Raw genomic sequence first — 24,979 nt, forward strand, 5'->3', positions numbered from 1 at the left:
ACATTTAACTACACAGAAGTACTAGCAAAACCACACATTTGTAGTTAAAATAAAATACACACTGATGTCTATAGAAACGGCAATAATGGTCCTTATTAATAAAATATGACGACATGCTTTAATAATAGCTGATACAGATTGTGTAGGCAACTATAAAATTTACTCCTCCCCCGGTTTACCGGAGACTCTCACTGTAAACCTGGTTAAACTAAATATTACTTAATTTTTTCAACAGGTTTCCTTAAGTTTTTTTAAGTAAATTCACTTAAAATAGTTAAAATAGTGCAGACTTTTGTCAGTAGTAGCACAACAAAAATAGCAAATAAAACGGTTATGCAAATAATAAAAATAAATAAAATTTACTTGTTACAATTCGCATGCTGAATGATGAAGTCGGTATGTGGCTTCAGCATATACCTTGATTATTTAAGCTTCTCAAGTGGATTATGAAAAACATTGAAAGCGTAACGTATCAAAAAATACAATACTATAAAAAATATAACTTGTGCATTATCAACATATTAGTGCACTGCTGCCTCTCACTGCTTCATTAATGTTATTGTTTTTTTGTGGCTACTTGAATATTTTAATTAAGTGTTTTTAAAATCAGTAAGTAAATTGTTTTATTTGCCTTAAGTTTTGGTTACTTAATAAAACCTAGTGAGTATAATAACTAAGTACACCTCCCTAAGTAAGGTAAAATATTGGATTTTACAGTGTTACTTTAACGTGTGTCGGGAAAAGAGAATGAATTCAGGTGTATATAAAACATTTCATAAAATATCAAGCATGTTTGTGGATATTAGTAATAAAAAAGGAAAAACTATCAGGATAAACATTTTAACATAACGGTCACCTAAAAAGCTCCCTCTTCATCTAGAATATCTGAAACTTAAGTGTGAAAGGGTTAACTGTGATCGGGTTTCTAAAGGCAGGCTGACATCGGGATTTATTGAGAGGAAATGACTCCATTTTAGATAAGCACTTCAGCTAAACAAACCAAAAGCAAAAGAAAGGTCGAGCGCAAACGTCCTACTGGTAAGTTCATGAAATTCTTAATGTTTCCGCAGTTTTAACAGGTTATAACTTCATACTTCACATTTACAAATACAAATTGATATGATTTTCATAGTAAGAAATTCACAGCTCTAATTATTTTCACAATCTAAACATTTAACAACAGCTTTATAAACTGTAGAAAGCCAGGGTAACCTGAAAGCTTCCAGAGCCACGGTTTGTAGCCTACTGCTAATTTATGCTCATTTAATTTGAACTGTGTGCATCTTAAAGACATCAAACACTTTATTCTTAATAAGAGCTAGGTCTTCAAATGTAAAACTGACTTCACTGTTTTTGTTTTTTTTTTTAATATTTTTAAACAGCGCTTCAAAAAGTGTACTTTTCTATTTCCTGTATTTGGCCAAAGCGTTCAAGGGACCACGACATACCACTTAGTTGCTGTAATAATACAAAGGCTTAATTTAAATTTTCAATACATTGTATTTTAAAATAAAGGCTTTGTTTGTCTCATGCCATTATCTCACCAGCCCCACAAAAATAGTTATGTTAGTTTTCTTTTTTACTGTCTTTTTTGGTAGTCTAATGAAGACGGACACAGATACTGTAACTACTGTAGTAAAGGTTAATAGTGACCGCTTATCAGATAACGTCTGTCTCAAAGTAACAGAAGACAGATTCTTAATGAAACAGAGAAGTGAATATAAGTATGTAAAGTACATTTATGATATTGATATACGGGAACACCCCAGCTCAAGATAACTATGAAATTGCATCGCTCCTGCCAACGCTGACTGATAAGGGTGGAGAGAATTGTAAACCGTGCACTTAAGCGGCGGATAAAAAGGATAAGAAAGGGTTTAACACAATCCACTGAAGACCCCCTGGCTGTAAGTCATTTAAACATTTTATAACATATATTATAATAACCGAAATATATCTACAAAATATCTCCAAAAAATAGCTAAAAATATTAACGTTGCTTATTAATATTGTATGATTAGTTCATCATTAATTAATTACTTGACTTGTAAACGAATTAGCAAAACAGTACTGAGCCCTTCCACATTTCCTTGGTTAAGGTCAATGTCTAGTTCTAGCCTTCCCTTGTTTGCTCTTCCCGTGTTTTGGTCTTTGGTTGCGTATTTTTGGATATCTCTCTCGTTTTGCCTTTTGGACCCTCTTTTGACCGTTGCTTGTGTACCTGCATTATCTCTCTGTAGATTCTAAGAATCTATTTAAAACAGACGTTTTAATAACATAACTTCTGCCATATTTTATCTGCTCGTTATAATAGTGCCTAATAGTTATTTATTTTTGGAAAGTGTCTTTACGTCAGACGGCAGCGAGCCAGTGAAAGATGATGGCATCTGCTGAGCAGCATAGAGACACACCGGCAAAAAAAAAACTGAAACAAAACCAAGGTAACAAAGTAAACGATATCAGTAATTAAATCCAAAATAACAACATCAACATTAATGTTTATTTGTATTCCAGGTGATGCTCGCGCTGGAGTTTCCGTTAATCTGACCGCTCAGACAAGAGCATCTGTAAATTTTCCTGTATTTCACGGAAACACCATCGGATCGCTAACCCTCAGCTACAATGATGGAAAAGGTACCAGCTCAGTACAGTAGCTTTGAGACTTTCTGATTTCCTTATTTGCTGCTCAAGAAACGTTTCTGTAGTAACGTTTGCTTACGTTGTTGAGGCTGAAACCTTCTATACAAGTTAGAATACCTGAAAACTGTGAAGATGCTAACAGATTTTTTCGAATATACTAAACACTAAATAAACAAGCAGCGCTTGCACAGATCTTGACGTGCACACAACATTTACTTTAAAACTCATTTTGTACGCGTGTGCTGTTAGGATAACATTTCTACACTCATACATGTTCTCTATGGTCACTGAAAATGAAGGAAATGAATGGTGACTCTGTAATACACAACTAAATGTCACGTTTAATTTTCTTGTCATAACGTTCATGTTTTCTGTAACACTTTAGATAAAAAAAAAGCTATTAATACACTATTAATAAAAAAAATCCTCAATAAACATTAAGAATTAAACAGTAAAGAATTACTGCATTAAAATTACTAATAAACAGCCAATACTCTAGTAATAGGCATGCTAATAAGCAGCTAGTTAAAAGTGAGAATTGGTCATTAAAAGTGATGGCGTATTTTCACAAAATCTGTTTTTTACTAAGTGTGACATGTTCCTAAATCAACATCTTTATTGACCCATCAGTGTCATTCATCTATCATTTCCTCTGACTTTAGGTATTACTCATGGATGTGATTAGGTTTAGGTCCAAAGATATAGTCGAAACAAAAATTTATGATTAAAATGTTGTTTCAGAGTCAAAATAGTATCTTAACCTAGGAACATGTTTTTCAACCTGAATTTTCTTTCATGTACAGTGTTTATATATTTTATTCCACATTTTTTAATTCGTTCCTCTTCTCTCTTCCCACAGAGGGAAACAGCTCAGAGACAGAGATGGCAAAAAAACAAGGTGCAGAATTATCAGTTGTATTCAAAACACACACACACACACACACACACACACACACACACACACACACAATTTTCAGTTGTGTACTTCAAGGTGTCACACATAGGTATCTACATTATTCTATGGGGTTCTATAGGACTCAGCAATATAGCAGATGCATCTCTATATCTGTGTTCAAACAGCAGCAAAGTACAGTTAATTACGGATGTGATAACCACATTTTATAACCAAACTCCTGGACATTTTCAGGTCTCACAACCGCATTCTCATAGCACAGGCGTTGTGTAAAAGGAACAGGACTGGACAACTAGTTGTCCATCACATTATACACTGTGAGAGAGAGTCGCTTTGTGTATTCCGTGTGTGTTTTCAGTAACTGGTCCTTTCAGGGAACTATTCCTTTTCAGAAACTGTTCCTTTCACCACTCTCTAAATCTGCTGTAGAATCTGTCCAATGGAAGTGCGCGACGTCAGGGCGGGTGACGTCAGCAATCAGGAAAGTAGAAAGGCACATGCGGCAAAGAAAAGAAAGCTCTTTTCGAGGAAGGAGCATTCAAAGGGCGAGCCTCACGGCTCAGGACTCACGGCTCAGGACTCACAGCTCAGGACTCACGGCTGCAAAGGCAGCGTGGTATGTGAGTTTGTGGTCCTTGCAGTGCGATCTGCATGATGAGGAGATGGAGAAGTGATTGCTATGGCAATGTGGCAGGTCTAAATGAACATTGTTACAGCGCGATTCCGAAGGCTTGCGAGCTATCTGTCTCCTGGTATGGCATTGTCCTTAAAAGCTTCATCCTTGCCTACAAAACCTTTGTGTACAACATCAATGCTCGTAGGCAAGGGGTACTCAGTGGCAAGTCAAGCCGGTGAATGCCTCCACACGATGGCTGTGTTGCAGGCTGACCTGCTCAAAGACCTGGAAGAATGAGAGCAAGTGAGCTCAGATGGCCTCTCTGAGCTCTGGAGGACTGCTGATTTGTCTCTCCATGATACAAAGTGTCATTGGCAGATCCATGGCCGCGATGGTGGCTGCGGAGAGACATCTCTGGCTGACCCTGTCTGACATGAAAGACCGTGACAGGGTTTGCCTCCTAGACGGCCCGTTTTCCCCTTTGGGCCTGTTCGGCAATGCTGTCAGCTCTGTCGTCGGCAGGTTCCAGGAGGCGCGGAAACAAGCAGCAGCCTCCCAGCGGTTCCTCTCGTGCTGCTCTCTATGCCTTGGGGCTGCTGGGCAGGAGCAGCCCCAGCTGAGTACCAGCTCCAGTGTTGCCTCTTGCACTCCCCTGCAGCGGAATCGTGGCTCGAAGTGACACTCTGCTGCTGGGGCCTCTAAACCTAAGACCGATTTAAGAACGATCATCACGTCTAAGAGGTCCCAGCAAGACAAGTCCTGACAGACTGGGACTTAGGACTTCTGAGGGCAAGCCCCTATGGGGAAGAATGGTTTCCACCGCTGTCCCGGTGCCTGATTCTTCCCAGTGCCCTTGGCGCTGCACCCAACCTTGCCCATAGGGCAACATCTCTTGGTTAGGGGTAGACGCCCCACCCCTGAGGGGGTCCCATCAGTGGTCGGCTCAGGCTCTTCCTGTCGGCGAACTGTCACAGAGCCTCGAGCCACCGTCTCTAATACCAGAGGCCAGTCTCGAGGAGCTGGTTCCCTTAGTATATCATTTCTCAGCATGGAAGCTACTGCCAAATGTGTCTCAATAGGTCCTGCAGACTGTATAGAGAGTCCATCGAATCCAGTTCGATCTGCCTCTGCCGTATTTCAACGGTGTCATGCCACTCTGGTGTGTTTTGAGCAGGCTATGGTGAAGGAACAAGAAGTAGAAACTCTCCTGAGGAAGGAGGCCATCGAGGTGGTCTTTCCTCATGAAAGAGAGTCTGGGTTCTACAGCCAGTACTTCATAGCTCCCAAGAAGGATGGAGGGCTGAGGCCAATTTTAGATCAGTCAGTCAGCTGAAGTTCAAGTTGTTCACACCGAGGCAAGTCATGTCTCAAATCAGGTCCAAGGACTGGTTTGTCACAATACAAATGTAGTAGATGCAGCCCTAGCTCCTCTACGGCTTTTGGATGTTTGGTCCAAAACTACATTGACGACTGGCTAATACTGGCTCAGTCAGAGAGAAAAGTGATCCGACATCAAGATGTCATTTTAGATCACATCAAAGGTTTAGACTTGAGACTGAATGCCAAAAAGAGTGTCCTTTCTCCGGCTCAGAGAACCACGATGCAGGCATGAATGTGCCCTGCTCGGATCGAGTCGATTCTCAACTCAGTCAAGAGCATGAGAGAAGGCCTGTCACGCAGTTTTAGAGGCTGCTGGGGCTGATGGCAGCTGCATCCAACGTGATACCGTTCGGCCTGCTGTACATGAGACCCCTACAGCTCAAAACCAAGGAGTTTTCCCCGAGGGGAAATCCCTTTCGCATGATCAGGGTCTCCTGATGATGTGTGAGCCTTAGACATGTGGAAGAAACCTCGCTGACGTTTCTTCTGTACGCATTTCCCCCGATTGCTCTGCTTCCGGATGTTCTGACGAGAGTGCACCAAGACGGTTCTGGCCATGTTCTCCATGTTCTGGCCGGGCCGAGTGTGGTTCTCAGACCTGATATATCTCCTAGATGGCTCTTCATGGGAGATTCCCGTCAGGAGGGATCTCCTCTCACAGTCGTGGAGTGCCATTCTGCATCTGCGATCACTTCTCTACAGAGAGTAGGTGACTTTGGGGCCCTTTCAGTGGCCCCTTCTTATCTTGACATTGCGCCCAGTCTGGCGAAAGCTTTTCTGTACCCTCAAGAAGGTTACACAGCAAAGGTCCCTAATCAGGAAAAGCTGAACTGTGTGTGTCCTGTGCGAGCACTGGACATGTACATTCACAAGGTAATCTTGTGGAGAAGGTTGGTCCAATTGCACTTGTGCATTGGTGCACCTAAGAGAGGTCAGCCTGCTTCTAGGTTGACCATCAGTTGGTGGATTGTCGAGACAGTGACGATTTACATTTACATTTACATTTAGTCATTTAGCAGACGCCTTTATCCAAAGCGACGTACAAATGAGGTAGGCATATAGAAGCAAAAGGGCAGTAGTGCATAAGTGCTCTGAGTGGGGTCTTGTCTTACCTAACGCAGACACAAGGCTTTTTTTTTTTTTTTTTTTTTTTTTAAACAAGAAAGGATAGGAAGGAGCAGGAGAAGAAGAGAGTGCTATCGATGTTGGGTCAAGTGTAAACGAAAAAGATGAGTTTTGAGTTGGTTTTTGAAGATTGCTAGTGACTCTGCTGCCCTAGTGGCGACGGGCAGATCATTCCACCAGCGAGGAACAGACCAGGTGAAGGTGCGCAAGAGTGATTTGTTATGAGTGCTCTGGTCTCCCCTCGCCGATGGGAGTCAGGGCTCACTCCACAAGGGGTATGGCGGCCTCAAAGGCCGATTTGTCAGGTGTCCCAGGTTCAGACATCTGCAAAGCTGCCGGTTGGTCCACCCACTCTACATGGGCATCTTGTTCTCATAGCGTCTCCGGATGCAGTTCGAGATCCTGGAAAGGAACATATACTGGTTATGAATATGACCATGTTTCCTTGAGGAACGAGAACTGCGTCTCTAATCCCTGTCAACACAGGTCTTTATGACTAAAAAGCTGATGCTGGCTTTGTGCGTGTCTTTCCTGGTTGCTGACGTCACCCACCCTGACATCACGTCATTGGACGGATTCTACATTCTAAATTTTTGATCCTGTTAGCTTTGTGTTTTGCGCGATTGGAATGCTTTGCTCTTCACCTAAGTTTAATATCTGCTGTCGTTTATGTCGATTGATGAAAGAACTCACGGCTCGATTGGACAGAATTCTAAGCAGAACTGTAAGCTGCTGTGAGAAACATGACATTTCGCGACTCACACCGGTAAAGAAAATGCTGCTGTAGGAGCATAGCCTATGTTAACCTTAAGTGTGGACACCTGTGAGCCATTTGTTTATGAGTTTTAAATGTTAATAACCTGTACAGACTTATTATTGTCCTTATTGAAAAACATGGTTAAACACATGGGCAGGGTCAAAACAGAAGCAAACAGATACATACAGGCAAAGCATAATAGTCCTAGGCCAACTGTGGGTCGTCAATTGATGAACAACATCCAGAGGGCTTTGACAACAAGGGTATCCATAAACGTGAGCAATAGTCAGAGCAAGGAGCAAGATTGTGCTCAAGATTATGAGTTTCTTTCTTGAGAGAATGGATATTACTGTTGTACCATGGCGCAGTACATTTTTCTATAACCTTTTTCAATTTAATGGGGGCAACAGCTTCTATTGAGAAGACTGTATTAGGGAAAATAGTGCCCATGTTGCTAGTCATTTTGTTTCTGTATTTATTTATCTGTATTTATGAGTACACAGAGCAGTTGAGATAAATCAGGTAATTTATCTGTGAATCTGTCCTTGGTGGCTGGAACAATAGGTCTGCCTGGGCAATAACTTTGTATTTAATACCAGTAATGTTTAGCATGCACAATATAAGGAAATTATCAGTAACATCATGACTATCAGTTGCCCTATAAATAGCTCAAGCCCACCACACTTTAGTTGCAAATTCTCGTGTAATTGTAATCTTGGGTGCAATCTTGGACATTAATCTCTGTTTTGGATTAATTATTAATTATTATATATATATATAGTGGCGAGGCAGAGGAAGCACAAGAGAAACAGGTGAATTGAAACCCCCGGAGGATGTATTTATTAGACAATACACGGTATGTGAGCGGTGAGTTCGGTGAGTCCGATGAGTGCAGCGGTGAGTCCGGTGAGTGTAGCAGTGAGTCCGGTGAGTGCAGCGGTGAGTCATCTCGGTGCTTCCCGTGCTCAGAAACGTGAGGGAGTCCACAGTGAGGCAATAGGGGAATTAGCTCAGGCAGGCCCGTCACGTTGTAGCTTCTGGGAGACAAAGAAAGAGACAACAGGTTAGCGTGCAGTCCGGAGTCTCGTGGCTCCCTCAAGCCGTCGCCTGGCCGGGCTTATCTGGCCCGCGGCTGACGAGCTCCAGGTGTGGCGAATCCGTCGTTGAGTGGCTGGTGCAGGTGTTCCGGGTTTGTTCCCAGGGCAACGCTGATGGATCCTCAGGACGCTCGTCACAATATATATATATATATATATATATATATATATATATATATATATATATATATATATATATATATATTTTATTCTTGACCATTTGTTCTAAAGCCAACACAGTGACTACAACAACTGATTCATTGTTTATAGCAGTTCAACTATTAAGTAATAAATATAGCTGTACACAAACTATGCAGATACTATATAGAAAAATATAAGCATTAGTTGCAATATATGGACATATAGTATTGTTTAATATATTGCATACTGGAATATATTCAGTATATTTCCATATTTTTGTTTCATAAGGTGCATATGTACAAATGGTAAATCATTTTGTTCTTATTTACAGGAAACACCATGATGAACTTCCTGGAAAACCTTGGTTTGGCTAAATACTACGAAAAAAAGCTCACTTTGCAAACAGTTCTGCAGATTAACACGAACAGTAGTACAGATGTGCCCATCCAGTCTCTTTCAGATCTGCCTTGGTTATTCTTAAAGAGACTGATGATGCTACAGACAACAGCAAGGAATGTTAAGTGTATCTCATCAAATGAAGCAACAGATTCTGATTGGGATGATGAACAGGATACTGCTGAATCAAATTCAGTAAATCCTTTAGACATTATGACTGCTGTATTTCTTTGCTGTGACAGTTTTCTTCAGCAGGAATTGGCAGTGAAAATGTCCATGTGCCAGTTTGCTGTCCCTCTGCTGCTCCCAAACTATGATAAAAACCAAATCACTCTTATGCTTTGGGCAATGAGAGATATTGTGAAAAAATACAGACCACACTCTTTTTCAGGTTCCAATAGATTTGTCGAGGAAAGTATTGCTCTGTCAGTTCTACCATTATTCTCTTTTGTAAGACTTGGTAGGTGCAGCATTTCCAAATCAGAAATTCTGAATAAGTTGCTCAGCAATCCACAACAGTACACTGACACCTTTGTGCACTTCAACATGGATTGTGGAAACATTGAAAAGAAAATATCAGATGGATTGGTTGAGATGGCCTGGTATCTTCCGTGTGGAAACAAGAACATTGATATCTTTCCTAAACCTGTAGCGATTGCAAACTTGAGAGGTGACATTCAGAAATTTGCAGCACAGTACTCCTTCCTTTGTAGAGCTTCAGCTGCTGTGTTTGTGTTCTTTGAATCCCAACTTTTAGACTCAGAGTTGGTTAAGAAATCTACACCTCAGCTATTTTTGTAGGGAACACAAACGATGAGAGTATAAGAGCTGCAGCCATTAAGCTCAATCTAAACAAAGAAAATTTCATTTTTAAATCTAAGCAAAATGATGCAAACTTTGTTGAGAAAATACGAATCAAGTTGCGGGATGCAATTGAGAACAACACTCACAAAACGTCAGTTGTTCATTTAGCTGAGATTGCACGCAATCAAAAAATCTTTGTGGATGAGGATGCTGAAGTATGCCAACGTGCCAAAGCAAGTGCCGATGAAATTACATCAAATATTAATGATATAGTCCGGTTCAAAAAGGAAGAGCTACCATTGCAAGGAGAAATCTTGAAGAGACTGGCCAAGTTAGAGAAAGAGGAATGCCGACTAAAGAATGTGGGGCATAACAATATTGAAGAATACAAGAGTGGTCTTCAGGTGCAGCAAAAGATGCTCAGACAAGAGCAATTCAGAATAAACATGTCAGCTACTATGAGCTGCTTTATCAAAGCTATATCAACACCGACACTAGAAAGGGCCTACTTCTTAAAATGGTTGAGAATCAATTTGGAGAATCACTCACATAAGGTGCTGCCTCAACTCAGAGAACTATACAAACAGAAATGTCAAGATCTTTGTGGGAACAAGAATGAAATTGCTAAGCTTGATAAAAGGATTTCCGACAGTTCTTTGGGAGTGGAGCACTTCATTCGAGAGATGAGCCAGCTTTACGAAGCTGCAGACTCACTCTCAGAAGATGCACCTTGCCGAAAACAACTGAAACATTTACCTAGACTCTGTGCTCATCTACTGCTGGATGGATATTCAATTGAACTTGTGGATGGAGATTCTTCAAATATTCCTGTAAAGTGGCTTTCTAGTGTGTTTTCTGAATTAAACACACTAGTGAAATCAAAAAACAAGATTATGGTAGTCACCGTTTTGGGTGTCCAGAGTTCAGGAAAGTCAACGCTAATGAACACTATGTTTGGAGTTCAGTTTGCAGTGAGCAGTGGACGGTGCACCAGGGGAGCCTTTATGCAGCTTATCAAAGTTTCAGAAGAATGTAAAGCAGAACTCAGAGTTGACTATATAATCATAATTGACACCGAGGGACTAAAATCCCCTGAGCTAACTCAACTGGACAACAGCTATGAACATGACAATGAGTTGGCAACCATTGTTGTTGGGCTGAGTGATATAACAATTGTCAACATTGCAATGGAAAACTCCACAGAGATGAAAGACATTTTACAGATTATTGTTCATGCCTTCCTCAGGATGGAGGAAATAGGTAAGAAATACACGTGTTTGTTTGTACACCAGAATGTTGCTGATGTCTCAGCTCATGATTCAAACATGAGAGAGCGAAAACTTCTGTTGGAACAACTGGATAAAATGACACAAGCTGCAGCCAAAATGGAGAACAAATTGGAGTTCAAGAAATTTACAGATGTTATTAGCTATGACACTAGGACGGGTGACCACTACATCCCTGGATTATGGCATGGAAACCCCCCAATGGCACCAGTAAGCACTGGCTATAGTGAGTCTGTGTATACTCTCAAAAAGCACATAATGGAGGTCTTCAGATGCTACAATCCCAGCAACATAAATGAGTTTCTTAAATGGACTGAAAACTTGTGGACTGCTGTGAAATTTGAGAAATTCATCTTTAGCTTCAAAAATAGCCTGGTGGCTGATGCTTACATCAAACTGTGCACAGAGTATAACACGTGGGACTGGACACAGAGAAAGCAAATGCACACTTGGGCATCAGAAGCTAAAACAAAATCTTAAACTATGGAAAATTTGAAAACTCAGAGAATTGCACCATTGAAGATGTCCGATGTCATTTACTAAAAAAGCAGATGTTGAGCTTTCAAAAGGACAAGATGAAATTGTTAACAAGATCAGATCATACTACAAGCAAGGAGAAGGTCATGTTGAACTTGTGGAAAGTTATCGACAAGAATTTATCAATTCTGCCAAGCATTTGAAGACAGAACTTTTGAATTCCATCACTAGAAAACTGGATGATGCTGTTTCATGTCGAAATGGAATGATTAAGGTAGAAGGAATTAAGAAGACATACATGGATAAGATGGAGAAAAAAGTGCTAAATTTACTTAAAGACTGTCGCAAGAAAAATTTAGACATGTCAGACTACACGCTAGATAAAGCATTTGAAAATATGTGGCAGGAGACTGTCAGGACATTGTCGTACACAGGGCTTCAATCACATGATATCATGACAAGAGTTCTTCATCAACTAAGGACAAATCTTCAGTCAAGAGGGAGTTCTGTGGCTCAAAGCTTAGACAAAGTGAAGAATTTAAACAATTATGGCGACAAAGATTTTGAAGCATACAAAGACAAAAACATTTTCTCCAAATGGATTTTTCAAAATCAAATCAAGATTGCTCAAGAGATGTCAGGTGACCTTATCAGGGACTGTTGGAAATTTGTAAGTGCAAAGCAGAAAAGTACAGATGATTATGATGACACATACATCAGGGAAATTCTTAACATGATTGATGAGAAACTTAAGGCTCATAAAGACCTTAACTTGACAGAAGATTTTGAACTGTCCCTTAAACTGCACATATGTGGATTTGCAAGCAGAGAATTTCAAAAGATCCACGATCAATTCATCCAGGACAATAACCCGCGCACCACTTTGGAAATGGCCAAACAAACATACCGCTGTAAATTCATAGACCTTTACCGTGAAAGAGACCAATGTCAAAATACATCTGATGAATTCATGAGAAAATGCCTAGAACCTGCCTTTAAACAATATTTTTCTGAGACGTTGGGCATGGAAATGGCAGACAGGATGGTGAGGGGTGAAAACTCAGCAATATTTGCAACAAGGATAACATTTCAGACTTCAATCCTAAAATATCTTCTTGATGAATTTAAATTTGAAACATATTTGCAATTCATCGACTCATATGAAAGTTCTGTTAAAACCTTCATTCTTGGCAAAGTGAAAAATCACTTTTTACTAGAGAACAGAATTGTCAGTTTAGAGAAAGAGCTTGTCAAAAACGTCATCGGTGAAATTACCCAAGCAATTGAAGAGGCAGAACAAGACCGAAACATAAACGACATCAAGGAATTCATCCAAGATATTTGCAGGAATCTTCAAAAAAGACTTGTTATTCCCGAAGATGCAGTGGACAAAATCAGACGGCTAAACAATGCAAATCCCCAAAAATTTGCTGAATGCCTTCAGTGTTCTGTGAAGGACATGTATAAATTACTAAAAAGGTCTTTTTCTGAAACTGACTTACAAAACAAAATAGACGGTCTTCACATCAAACCACAGGATGTGCTGTTCAGACGGGTCCATGGCTGTGGGAAACAGTGTCCATTCTGTAAAGCACCATGTGAAGCTGGAGCAGAAACTCACGCTAAACACTTTGCCTTAATCCATAGACCAGAAGGTCTCGGCCGCTATAGATCTGAAGAATCTAAAAAACTAGTGACAGACATCTGTACATCGTTGGTGCACAGTGATCAAAGGTTTAAATGCCATGATACCAATGATCAGTGGCATCCATATAAGGAATACAGCAAAATCTATCCAGACTGGCGTATTGATCCAGACTCCAGCATAGAGGCCTCAACATACTGGAAATATGTGATGGCTCAATTCAATGATGAATTTGCTAAGGAGTACAACTCAAAGCCTGGAGATATACCCTCATCCTGGCATGAAATCAGCCAGGACATTGCAGAGAAAAGCATAGTGCAAACATAAAACCAGAACCCTGTTTAAATTAGTTTAATGCATAATGGTAAGAAACCATTACGCTGAGATCTCAATGGGTAGTTAAACAGAGGGAGAGAGCCAGAGACAAAGAAAATTAATTAATTTAGATTTTTGGTTATTGAGAACAGTCCTTGTTTAAAATTAATGTTCTAAATATTACTCTTTTTCTATACATAGCAGTTGTTGCTATTTTGTTTAACAGTTTAGGATGGATTCTTTTGGTGTCTATGTGTGTCTCAGAAAAAGTATTATGTAGTGCCGTTATATGCTGAATAAAGATCATGCTAGAGAAAAGTAAAAAATCCTCCCCTTATATAGATTGGAGGTGTATTTGTGTAGAAAAATAGCTTGAGCTTACGTAATGAAGAGCATGTGTGTCTTAATTTTTTGCTTACATTTTATGTATTCAATAAGGGCAAATTTTGCTGAATATTTAGTTAAGGAGAAACTTTGTAACCCGCCTCGTACGTATAAGATATACAAATGTTTGTATTAGAATTTTTGCTGAAGATTTTACCCACTGTATATTACTTTTGAGTTGATGTTTTAATAAAGTGGAGCCATTTCAAATAGTGATAAATCATTTTTTAAACAAGACTCAAGAGTGATTTATTATTAACCCTATAGGTCAATAATAAATCACTATATGAAATCCCACCAGGTATTTTAAAAGACACCAGGAGATGGTGTAAATTAGAAAAATGTTGGGAATGATTGAAAGTTTAGAGATTGATGATTGATGATTGAATGATTGAGAGTTTAGAGAGCCATTAGAAATGCGCGTCACAGGGAAAGGAATGCTCTGTGACGCAACATTCTTTGACGCATAAAACACATTACCAGTAGAGAGTTCTGTATAATACAGGGATTTTCAATTTACGGATCAGAAGCCTTTCATCCGGACTGTCAGACAAAGCAAATCATTAAAAAAAAATACTTTTATATGTTTTCCACAGTGCCTACATTGCTTCAATAAACTTATTAACTTAAAATATTTGTGTTACGTGACCGCGGTTGTTTCTGTTTCTCTCCTCCTCTTTTCTGTGATTTGGTAATTTTGGTGATGTCTTTTCTGTTATTATTTGCTGTTGTGTTTTCATTAGGTTTCTTGATTGGTTGGCCTGACCGTCTGTCAAGGTCTGGACGTCCAATCAGAAGCAGCGGTGCAGCATTTAAACGGAACGGTGTTCATGCTTCGGGAGGGCGGTGGAGTTGTTGCTAGCTTCCCCGGACCTTATTTGTGTTGTGGTCCCTCTGTCTGTGTACTAGCCGAGTGGTTTCGTTTTGCGTACTGTTGTTGAACATCAAGATATGATCTAATTTTCCTGAGAGAAGAGTGAGGAAAGGATGTCACGTGACATACATATTCCAACACGTAGGGGTATCCATGTTAAACACACTAGGTTAGGAGCGGGTGCTGCTTGGTAAATTTCTGTTTCAGTTAGAGTAGTTTAGTTAGGGGGGGTTGGGGTTCAGTTAGTATTTTGTTAATTTCTTTTATTTAGCACCGCTCGTTTTTTCTTCTTCTCCCTGTTTATTGTTTCCCTTTTTTTCAATGGCTATCTTTTTGTACAACCTGCAAATATATTTATGCACTCACGATCATATTTTTGGCAATAGCCAGATATTATTTAATAAAACGAACCACTGGTTTGTATTGAAATCTCTGATTGTTTTGTTTCTCTCTTCTCCCCGTTCTCATATGTTATTTAAGAGGCTTATTTCTCCCGGTTATGTGCGTCCTTATTTACCCTAGACTGTCACACCAATAGTGGACGTAACAATTTGGAACGTAATGTGATGCACTATGACTTTTAATACATTTATTTTCCTGTATGAAAGAAATTAATCTTATAAGAAGAAAACAACGTATAGCTTGTTAGAATTTGCAAGTGTCACACAATCTCAGGAACTGACGAGAGACAGGATGATGAGTAACAATATAGTTTATTTCAATGGAGAACAGAAGGAGGCAATGACCAAGGGGTAATTGTCCGCAGGGAAATACCAGGAAACAGAGTCCACTATTCACAGAAACTAGTGTTGAGGTTGGGACGTATCTAATGACATCTTGGTGCATACTGGGCCACCAATAACGAGATTGTAAGAGCTGTTGAGGGAAACTGGAAGTTTTAAGTTTGCCTTGTTTATTTAAGTGATACCTTGTATTGTGAACACATTGTGATGTGTTACTGATTTATCAAGAAGAAGAGACCACACAGGTCTCTTCTTTATTTTATTTTTTCTTTATTTTATTTTCAGGTTTATTGAGAAAAGACATTAGATATGATATATGTAGCATTTAGTTAAAGTATAGCCAGAGATAAAATATGTATTAGTAAGAACATTGAAGAATAGGAATGTTACCGTTGAGTGCTGAGTTCCCGACGCAAAGAGGAGGACATCTTAGAAAGATCTTCACAGAAGAGCAGACTGTTAAGATGGCTGTGTTTTTATAGTGAGCTTCTTGAGAGGGAGGTCTCCAGCTGTATGAGACTTTCCAAAAAAATGTCGACTTACACCTGTAGCCTATAAAGGAGGGCTGCACTTAGAAGTGAGCCAGAAGTTAATGCTGTACCTCGGCGACATGCTTCTCCAATGCCAGACAGCCTCGCCACGACGTAGGTCGCAGATTACACAACTTTGATGTTGGGAGCAGGGTACATAGGTCCTCTCTTTTGGGCATTCCGGCAGAGCTGGCTCCTGGAGGGTGGCTTGTTCGATCTGTTGATCTAGTTCTCAGACGATGGGGCTGACAATGAGAGTGTCGGGAACGATGGGTTCCGGTTAGTTGGATACATTTTTATTATATTGCCGTGAACGTGCATCTGCAGGAATGTTCTTGGATCCTGGTTGAAAAGTAGTCTTGAAGTTGAGGCGTGTTATAAAATGGGCCCAGCGTGCTTGACGGGGATTGAGTCTCTTCACGGATGTATTGCAGATTCTTGTGGTCAGTAATGATTGTGAATGGATGAATGGCCCCCTCCAGCCAGTGTCACCACTCGTCCAGGGCCAATTTGATGGCCAACAGCTCTTGGTTCCCCACATCATAGTTATGCTCCGCCGGGGACAACTTGTTGTATCCAAGGAATTTAACAGATAACTCGTGGAACTCGCATTTTTTTAGTCTGAGGAGTAACTAATGATGACAGAGCTTATTGAGGACCTGCTGGACATGTTGGCGATGTGCTTTACTGACTATAAACAAACTAATGACTGCTTCTCCCTTTTATGTGAGGTTGTGACACTTCCTGATAATGTTCGGAATTTTCTAACCTTTATGCTTCAACACATTGCACATTCTTTCAGTTCACCTATATTTCAGTTTAAAACATTCCAACAGCAATTAATTGTTTTACTGTGTGGAGTTTCTGCGGAATACAGTCCTTATCGAACATTCAGCCTTGAGTCTCTGCTCATATCATTAATTCAGTGGGTTCACTATAATCCTGCAACATGGCACACAGAACAAAATCAATCAAAGTGGAGGCAGCAGGTGGCAACAAATGGTTCTGAGAAGGAATGAATGAAAAGAAGTGTTGGAATTTTGTATTGACATTATGCAACTTTGACCCTTCTGGTATAACACGTCTTGTTCTAGGTCATGACATGACATGGCCTCTATATAGTATCTTAGAGTGGTATGGGTGCCGGGAGAATCTGAAGGAATGAAGATTCTGACGCACAAAAGATATGTGACTAGTGATAACTTATGTGACGAACATGTCTGAAGTCTTTGTTTTGCCAGTTGCTTTTACTTATCTCACCCTGTCCTTTCCTCTATAAATAAAGTGACTTGGGATCTGAGCTTCGGAGGCAAAAGGGAGGCAAAGAGAGAGAAACCTGCTTTTCTCCCGCTTGCAACCAACAGCACAATCTTTGCAAGCTAAAATCCAAAGAACTTGTCTTGTGTTTCATTTCGCCTTGAGTTGATCCTTCCTGGTAAAGAGCCGTTTGAGTGAAATAGTCTCAACAAGAAGGATTGACAGATGTGTGATTGTGAATTAGCAGATGGCACTTCCTCCTCATAAAATCCAGAAAAATTATATATACAGTACTGTGCAAAAGATTGTGTGAAAAAATGCTTTGAACAAAGAATGGAAGTGTTTTTTAATATAAATGAACAAAATGCAGTGAAAGAACAAAAGATCAAATCAATATTTGGTGTGACCACCCTTTGCCTTCAAAACAGCAGCAATTCTTCTAGGTACATTTGAGTTTTTGAAGGAACATGGCTGGTAGGTTGTTCCAAACATCTTGGAGAACTAACCACAGATCTTCTGTGGATGTTGGCTTTCTCACATCCTTCTGTCTCTTCATGTAGTCCCAGACACACTCGATATTGAGATCAAGGCTTTGTGGGGGCCATGCCATCACTTCCAGTATTTCTTGTTCTTCTTTACGCTGAAGATAGTTTTCAATGACTTTGTCTGTATGTTTAGGGTCGTTGTCCTGCTGCAGAATAAATTTGGGGCCAATCAAATGCCCCCCATTTTGTTTTGCTGTTTGCTCGTTACTTGTTTGGAATACTGATTATTATTGTATATTGCGTTGTTTGATGTTCGTTACTGTGTATTGTTTTCCCGTTCCCTTTTCCACTCATATTGTTAGTTATCATTCGTTGTGTGTTATGAGGCCGTGGAGAAGTGGACGGGTAAGAACGTCACGTGACTTACATTGCAACACGTAGGAATCTACTTTGTATAGTACATTAGGTTAGGGGCGCGTGCCACCTCATGTACTTTTGGTTTTGATCAGTGAGCACAGTATAAGTTAGGGCGTCACAGACGCTGAAGACATTTTTCTTTTCAAATAATTATTGTTGGTAGATAGTCTAGGGGGGAAGTTAAGTAGCTGGAGACGGTTTTGATTTATTTTCTTTACTTTAGCACCGCCCTCGTCTCTTCTTCCCGTTCCCTTCGTCTTGTGGTTTTTGTTCCTGTAAATAATGTAAATAGTGTACGCATATATACCTTTTTCCATTTTGTTCTATAACCATTGCACCTCTTGTATTTAATCATCACCTACACAAATAAAATTATTATCTTGTACATTAGTTTGCACTGTTTTCTTTGTCCCACACACTATACGCACATTTTTAATGTCTATCTTTTTAAATGTTATTCCCCTGTACCCCTAGACCTACGTGGGGTTGTAACACCTACACATAACACACCAACACACTTTTTATTATTCAAATTCGTTAAAGGATTTTTTGGCTGCATTACTTAGATTTGCTGGAACCGGGAACACTACTCCTAAAATACGATGTACTTGTGACATCGTAAAAAGAATGGCATCTACGCTAATATTAGTCCTGTCTCTTTCTCAATCTGTTTTCACAGTTTGTATCCAGACTAGATGGTGGATCAGTACACAGAGATTATGTTCATCAGAGAACAGAACACCTAGATGCGCCCCGTGGACCGATCACCAGATCCTGATGAACACACACACACACACACACACACACACACACACACACACTAAGTCATTTACACTACCTGACACAGCTGCGTTTAAAATTGAACTGGAAGTTGAGTGCTGGGCGTCCGGTCAGAGGAGAACTGACCCCAACTGAGTCTGGTTTCTCCCAAGGTTTTTTTTTCTCCATTCTGTATGCATTTTGTTTCCTTGCCGCTGTCGCCTCTGGCTTGCTTGGTTGGGGACACTTAACTTCTAGTGATTTCTGGTGACTTCTGGTGATTCTGATCTAGTGACTTCTAGTGAACGTCGAATTGATTACAGAGACTGTCTCTGCATTTAATAAGAAATTGGTCACTCTCGTCATTATACATTATACATCCCTGTCATTGTACTCTTCTACATTATACTGTACAGTGCTTTGATGCAACCTGTGTTGTTAAAAGCGCTATATAAATAAAAATGATTGATTGATTGATTGATTTAACCTTCCCTCTATCCAACCTCAACAGCAGCAAAAGTGCATTGTACTTACTTTTCTATGTAAGAGTGGGACCATGTATGTAATTGTTTTTGGTAAAATTAAAAATTAGTAAACAAAGTATTTGTGTAATCATTGAATAACTCTTGGACAGATACAAAAGTAAATTTATAGAAACATAGAAACATATAGAAACATACCTCAAACATTCACCATACCCGCTATCCTGAATGGAAAGTCAGGCAATAGATGAGTATATTTCAGAGGCGCTCAAGTCCAGTTTTATATGCCTGTCTACATCACCTGCCACTTCGGGTTTCTTCTTCGTAGACGTAGAAGAAAGACGGAGGTCTTCGACCCTGCATTGATTACCGGGGACTCAACAATGTCACAGTCAAATTTCGCGACCCTCTTCCACTGGTCCCCTCTGCATTAGAACAATTAAGGGAAGCTACAATATATACTAAACTGGACTTGAGAAGTGCGTCTAACCTGATTCGCATCAAGGAAGGTGACAAATGGAAGACCGTCTTCCTAACCACCATGGGGCAATATGAGTATCAAGTCATGCCGTATGGGCTCACCAACTCACCAGCAGTCTTCTAATCCTTTATTAACGATATCTTCAGAGACATCACAATCAAATTTGTCATTGCTTACATCGACGATATCCTGATCTATACAAAAAAAGAGATCAAACACATAACCCATGTCAGGACAATCCTATCACATCTCCTGGAAAACCAGTTGTACGTCAAGGCAGAGAAGTGGGAATTCCACGTGAGCAGGATGGATGTCAAAATGGATGAAATCAAGGTAAAAGCTGAAACCCGAATGGCCTCAACCCTCCACGGTAAAAGAATTACAGCAATTCTTGGGCTTCACTAATTAAATTAAATTAAAATATATATATATATATTGTGGTGGGAGGAGCCAATGACAGACACAGTGGGCGTAGTGTCAGGCCTGGAAGAGGCTTTTTATTAACAAAAAAATATACAAAATAAAGTGTCCAGGGGAAAAGTGCCCATATAAACGGGAGAGTTTCCTCGTCGTGCAGCAGGGGGAAGTGCAGGTCAGGTAGTTCTCCAGAGGGAAGGGTCCAGGTAAGGGGCGGAGTCAGCGGCTGCACACGCTCCCCTCTCTGGTCTGGGGCGCAAGGGGTGGCGGCTTCTTCCGGCAGCTTTGCCTCCTTCTTCCCGATCGGCAGTTTTGAAGGGATAAACAGCCCGGCATCGTGGCCCGTCAGCGGTACACGTGTGCTGTCATCGCCTGGACTACGGAGTCCAACAGCGTGCTTCTCTGGTGGCGTGGCGAGTCCCTTCACGCGCCCTTCCTGGACCCACGAGGACTCCAGCATGGATGCACGGGGGAAGAGACCGGCCTCCCGAGGAGAGGTGCGCTCGGTATTTAACGGTGGCGGTGACAAGGCTCGATAAACTTCAGGCGTGCCTCGTCACATGCCGCCAGACCTTGAGTATAATTTAAGTCATTGTGTTCCATAATATTAAACTTCAATATTGTAGTATTGTAATTAGGGGCTGCCACTAGTGACTATTTTTATTTAGATTAATCTATCGACAAATTTTTCGATTAATCTAAACAATTTATTTTCCCCAATTGAGAACATTTTTATTAATCTTACATCTTTGCCATTCAGTAGTGTACCATAAAAAGTGTAATTATAAACAAGCCTCTTATTAAACATAAAACTACAGGAGTAAAAATGTAAACAAAATGTATTTAAACAGACTTCAGCATGATTAAAAAAAATTATTGATAACCTTTTTTTAAAGCAAAAGTACACAAACAACATGGAGTGATAGAAGCACATGTCCATCTCATAGTCCAAAGCACTGACTGTAAGATGTACTGTAATAATGACAACATATATAAATGCTCTGGACTGGTCTGCTAATAATAAAGTTTAAAAAGTAAAATGGAAAAAAGTTAAATAAAAAAAGTTTAAGGAGTATCTACCGGAATTTATTTTAGAGAAAAATGTAAATATGCAGTAGCCTATTTTTATTTCTGGAAAATAAATGAAAGATTGTATCTATTACTTAGAGATGCTTTTGATTATTAAAATTGAAACCATTAAAATGGAATCTACAAAAGTAATAGATAGAATTACTACAATTAATTAGACAGACTTTTTAAATAATACAATTAATTTAATTTAACCAATTAAAACAAAGTACAGAAAAATGTAATTTAAACTTTTTTGTGTGGTAAATAAAATTGTCACGCGTGTGGTAAGCAGGAGAGCACACAACGAGTGTAAGGGTAACTAAAAGGCTTTAATCCACTTAGAGATGAAATAAACAATACAAATACAGGCAGGCAGAACAAAACCACACGCAAATAAAGACGAGATCGGACAAACAGAACTGAAATCACAGGACTTAAATACACCAGGTAAATGACTAAATTAACTACACACGAAAATGAAACACATTCGGATTTTATCTGTAAAACACATTGGAGTTGTTCATTATACTTTGTTTCATGTTGTCACATGACCTGCATTTACCATGGTAAACACTCAAACTCAGAGTTATCAGAAGTACATTGTTTTTGTGTTATATTTCAATAAAAAACATTCTGAATTTACATTATAACTAACATTTAGGTTATTCATCATATGTTGTTCATTTCATGTCGTCTCATGATCCAGGTTCATGTTCAAGAATCAAACGGCGTTATGAAGATGAAGAGAGTCAAGAATAGGAAGAAACACAGAAGACCAGTATCAGAAGTACATAGATGGTGTATTCAAGTAAGAAACACGTTCTGATTTTACATTGAAATAAATATGTGAATTACTGAACATACCTTGTTCATTTCATGTTGTCAGATGACCTACGTTTACCGTGGTGAAGACTCATACAGCATTATGTAGATGAAGAGAGTCAAGAATAGGAAGAAACACAGAAGACCAGTATCAAAAGTGCATTGATTTTATATTGTATTCAAATGAAATGCACTCTGATTTTATATTCTAATAAACATTATTGGGTTATTATACACGTACCTTGTTAATTTATAGTTGTCACATGACCTATGCTTACCGTGGTAAAGACTCAGCTCATGTAGATGAAGAGAGTCAAGAATAGGAAGAAACACAGAAGACCAGTATCAGAACTACATTGATTTTATGGTGTTTTCCATTAAAACACATTCTAGTTTCATTTCATAATAAATATGTGAATTATTAAACATACCTTGTTTATTTCATGTTGTCAGATAACCCACGTTTACCATGGTGAAGACTCGTACAATATTATGTAGATGAAGGGAGCCAATTATATGAAGAAACACAGAAGACCAGTATCAGAAGTACATTGATTTTTATGGTGTACTCAAATAAAAAACCATGTAATTTTATATCGTAATGCACAATTGGGTTATTCATCATACCTTGCTAATTTTATGTTGTCACATGACCCACATTTAAAGACTCAAACAGTGTTATGAAGAGAGTCAAGCATAGGAAGAAACACAAGACCAGTATCAGAAGTAACATTGAAGAAACATTCAGATTTTGTTAAGAAACATTTTCAAAATGTTGTTTCTGTGTTGAATTTATAGATAAGTTAATGATTATTTCTTAAACATTACCTTCATGGGAAGACTGCTCATCGTAACAGACTACAACACTTCAGTGCATTCCAACGCATCATACTAGTAATAGAATGTTTACGTTCAAATGAACATGGCTGCAGCTCAAAGTGTTTCCATCATAAGAATGTTACTAAGCTTGCATTTATTTATATTCACCTATTGTGTGCATGCATGTGTCAATGTCTTAAAATAAAGTAACATTAGGATGGGAGGAACTGTGACCAGATGTATGACTTCCCACAAAAATAAAAAAACAACAGATTAATGGTGTCTAATGGAAACAATTAAAAAAGGCCTGAAAATGCAAACCATTCAATAACAAGATTTATTACATAATGTGTATTATGTGTTCAGTCTCTTTTCAGTGGCCTACACAATATTTTTAGATGATGTAAACATGGACCATATTGTAAACTTGTCATTTTTACACAAAGGAATTTTTTTTGTGTGTATTGTTTTAGAAACTCATAACATGGACTTATCCGCGTTGTGCTTTGGAAAATTAATTCTAGTAGTGGGAGACAAAGAAGAGTAATGAAATGAAAAGGATTTGTTTAGACCACATTTGTTGTCCTAATGAAATTCAATGTATTTTAAATGACCATGAAGAAAGTCTTATTTTTATTTTATTATTATTTATTTATTTACTTTTTCTATTTATGCATAATAACAACACTTTAGATGGGATAAACTAATATTCTATGTACAGAAAGTACAGTAGCAGAGACTATTCAATTTAGACCTTTGAGATTCTTTGGTGATATGGCCAAAATGTTATATTATGGGTTGAGGATTTATAGTCGCAGATGTACAGTATATGCATGTTCTGATTTTGATGAGTTCGACATGTTCCCAGGTCAACATATCTTGGTGACCCTGGAATAACCTTTTAATCCAAAAATGTAGTCTTGACCATATCGCTACTCCTAAACCTAACCTTACCCATTAATAATCTCTAAATTCAGGGAAATCATAGATGAATGACACTGATGTACAAGCACAAAACGCTGATTGTAAGCCTAAAATTCACAAAAACTATAAAATGATTCTTTAAATCTGATTGGCTAATCACAGTGTTGTTCAGGGTCAACAAGAATGTTGACCTGGGAACACATAGAATCTGCTACAGTATATAGAATGAACGTTTTTACCTGAACATGGCCAAATGTTAAATCCAGAAAAATTATATATACAGTACTGTGCAAAAGTTTGTGTAAAAAAAATGCTTTAAACAAAGAATGGAAGTGTTTTTGCAGTGAAAGAACAAAAGATCAAATCAATATTTGGTGTGACCACCCTTTGCCTTCAAAACAGCATCAATTCTTCTAGGTACATTTGCACACAGTTTTTGAAGGAACTCGGCTGGTAGGTTGTTCCAAACATCTTGGAGAACTAACCACAGATCTTCTGTGGATGTTGGTTTTCTCACATCCTTCTGTCTCTTCATTTATTCACAGACACACTCGATATTGAGATCAGGGCTCTGTGGGGGCCATGCCATCACTTCCAGTACTTCTTGTTCTTCTCTATGCTGAAGATAGTTTTGAATGACTTTGGCTGTATGTTTAGGGTCGTTGTCCTGCTGCAGAATAAATTCAGGGCCAATCAAATGCCTCATACGTATTTCTCAGCATTGAGAACACCATTAATCCTGACCAAATCTCCAACTCTGTTTGCTGAAATGCAGCCCCAAAAGTTAAAGGAACCTCCACCATGCTTCACTGTTGCCTGCAGACACTCATTATTGTACCACTCTCCAGCCCTTTGACGAGCAAACTGTGTCTTTTATCTGCTGCATTTCCTTGGCTGACCAATGCGTTTTTTGAACCTTAAT

General features: G+C 39.2%; 1 pseudogene; it reads left to right on the forward strand.

The window, feature by feature from the left end:
• Positions 1-877: 877 nt before the first annotated feature.
• Positions 878-14,608, forward strand: LOC122331493 (annotated as a pseudogene).
• The last annotated feature ends 10,371 nt before the right edge of the window (positions 14,609-24,979 follow it).

This window comes from Puntigrus tetrazona, unplaced genomic scaffold (genome assembly GCF_018831695.1).
Source record: "Puntigrus tetrazona isolate hp1 unplaced genomic scaffold, ASM1883169v1 S000000001, whole genome shotgun sequence".
Lineage (NCBI taxonomy): Eukaryota > Metazoa > Chordata > Actinopteri > Cypriniformes > Cyprinidae > Puntigrus > Puntigrus tetrazona.